Source organism: Phascolarctos cinereus, unplaced genomic scaffold, assembly GCF_003287225.1.
Source record: "Phascolarctos cinereus isolate Bilbo 61053 unplaced genomic scaffold, phaCin_HiC Scaffold_7;HRSCAF=346, whole genome shotgun sequence".
Classification (NCBI taxonomy): Eukaryota; Metazoa; Chordata; class Mammalia; order Diprotodontia; family Phascolarctidae; genus Phascolarctos; species Phascolarctos cinereus.
This window is the reverse complement of record NW_027556180.1, coordinates 92,960,122-92,963,284: the sequence shown is the minus strand read 5'-3', so window position 1 is coordinate 92,963,284 and position 3,163 is coordinate 92,960,122.

The window sequence follows — 3,163 nt, the reverse complement described above, 5'->3', positions numbered from 1 at the left end:
CTGCCAATGAAAGTATATAAAAATGTTAAAAGATATTTACAGCCTTTTCTTTCTAACTTGATTACTGGGTCCTTGTTCACACACTTGCATTCAGTGACATGGGACATGAAACACTGCAGCAAGAACCAAGAAGGAGCAACAGCTTAAAGCAGAAATAGAATCTGTACAGTCAGCATATTCTCAGGCAACAGAGAATCTTTAAGGATGTTAATGGACAACTAAAAATGGTTGTCATTCTATTGCAGAAGACATTCTCAAATGATATACTTTGTCATAAACTTCATCAACTGATAGAAACATAGGATGGAACATTCTAGGGGGTTGAAAAATCGTTAAATACAAACTAAAGGAACACCATCGGTGTTAGAAAACAAACTACGTATCTGGGAGTATTAGGAGAGAAAGTGGTGGAGGAGAGCTGGGACTGGGTTCAAGGCAGGAAAGATAGAGGAAGGTAATCTACCTGTGTTGAGGGGAATGAGGTTCAGGGAAAGGCAGGCTTTTGCCAGGACAGGATGAGATCCTGGGAGGGCCTAGAAAGAATATGTGGTAAAGGGAAAGGAATTCCTGCAGCTCAGGAATTACTAGGATAGCAGTAGGTTATTCTGAATGAGATTACGTTACTAATGAAACTCACTGTGGTAAACTGTTATTAGTCAATTATCTTAATTGACTGTTTAAGAGTCTTCTGTAGACTAGGTGAGAACAGGAAGATAGAGAACACGGACAGAAGTGACAGACTGCCACTGTTACCAAGGTGAATAGAAAGAAGTACAAAAAGAGAAGGCTGTGGACATAAGACTAACTTCAAAATATTTACAGCTTTGCCTAAGAGGGACCGTTTCTCTTTACTTAGGATAGAAAAAGGGAAAGCCTAGCATAAGACACTTATAATGGCACTACAAACACAGACATTCTTTTGTTTTTTTAGCTGATAAATTCTGAGAAATCAGTTAATCAGCGTATACAGAAATTACTATTAGATGAGATGCATTTTGTTGTGACATCTGCATTAGAATGATAGACTCTTAAGCTTAGAGATCACCTACCTAGTCCAACTTCCCTCCCATGGCATTTCTGATGAGATGTCATGAGATACTTATCACCTCTCATCTGCCTATTGCAAGTTTCCTAATCGGTTTCTCTGCCTCCACTCTACTCCCCCTTCACTCAGCTACCAAACTGATATTCCCCAAAAGCAAGTCAGTACCCTTCTCATAAACCTATTACCTCTATGATCTAAAGTCCTTTATCACCCAATTGCCTTTCTAGGCTTATCATTATACCCACCCCACCCCCAATACAGTCTATGAGAGTCAAACTGGCCTTCTTGCTGTTCTTCACACTTAGCATCCCCCTTTCTGTTTCTGTGCTTCTGCACAGGCTGTCCCCCACACTGGAACAGATTCCCTGCTCTCCTCTGTCTCAGAATCCTGGGTGGACACAAAGCTTGTCTTATAGACCCCATCTCCTACATCAGGCCTTTTCTAATTCCTCTTTTTCCTCTAATTCCTTTGCTAAGTTCCTCTCCCGTGAAATTGCTTCGTATCTATTTGGAATATGCTTATATATGTACATTCTGCCCCCCAACAAAAGCTCTTTTAGGCCTTTTCTTTTTGTCTTTGTTACTAGTGCCTAACAAGTTGTTGGTGCATAACAAGTGCTTAATAAATGTCTACTGATTGATTTAGCTAATGCTAAGTTTCTTTATACTGAACTGAAATCTGCCTCCCTCTAATTTCCACTCATATCATGTGGTATTTTAGTGTCTAGTGTGCAATGTGGTAATCCAATAAATATTAAAACACCACCACAAAGATACCCCTACTACTGTCATTTCACAATTTAAACAAATCCTGATTGGAGTTTTTAAAAGGCCCATGGCTATTAATAATTTGGCTCAGAGAAAGGGCTACTCAACTCATATAAGAGAGCTGCTGTCTATTCTTAAAAGATACAGCAGACCTGTAGACGATGCAAAAATAAATGCCCTGCAGGGTGCATGTTGTGCATAAAAGATGCTCTATATGACTCACTTTAAAATGTCACACTAAAATACTGTAATATTCTTTTATTGCTAATGTAAAGAAATCCTTGTTCAGACCCCTGATTTAGTTCCATACAACAGTCTGGACGTTAAAAAAGTAAATATATTCAGAATAACCATTTATGCCATTCAAAACTTTCTCTCACCATAAGATTTCATTACACACTGAAATACAAGCTACATTTCTTACCAAAGACAACATTTCTCATGTGCATGGCCTAATACTTAATTTTATGTGCTTATTTGTATATATGTTCAGAGACATGTTGTATGCACACATTTACAACTGGCTACTTTAAAAAAAATTCTCTTATCTTTGTGCAGCCAAAACTACACTGACATAGTTCCATACCCCAAACATGAAGCATCCTAAGTTCTCTCGCTGCTCTGAAGGCACAAGTTTTAAAGCTCCTGGGGCTCAATGCACTGACATGCCGTGCCTTAAAGCTTCTTGGAAATCACACTTTAGCAGAAATATTCACATGCAAAGTCTGAAAACACATTAAATCCTATTCAAGGACTTTCGTACACATGATTCAAAGAATGTTAGAAGGGTTCTTAAAAAAAACCCAACTAATCCAATGTTCTTATTTTATCAGTAAAAAGGCCCAGGTGGCTGAGGTAACTTCAACTCAAGGTCACATATACAACATGGGCCTCAGATTAAGGAAACATAGTGTATAAAATAGGTTAATCAGTAGTTCATTATTTACTTTCAGAAAATATTCACCAAAACTTTTCATTAAATAGCCAGCTCCCTTAGTAAAATTAGGATGTAATTTATGTACAAAACAACAGGAACTCCTATTGCATGAAGTAAAGGATTCATGCATATGCAAGTAGTTATGCAGAGTGTTCTAAAACTCTAAAATGGTACTTAAGCTTTTGGATCATTTTGTATCTTCTGGTCAACCATGTATAAAATTAACATTCCTTTTAATGGTTTCTAGACATTAATTCTTTGTTCACAACTTAATGATTTAGTGATCCACTATACAGGTGCCATGTATAGAACACTGGACCTAGAGTGAAAAAGACCTGAGTTCAAATCCAGCTTTAAACACTTAACTAGCAATGAGACCCTGAGCAAGTCACTTAATCTCTGTCTGTATCAGT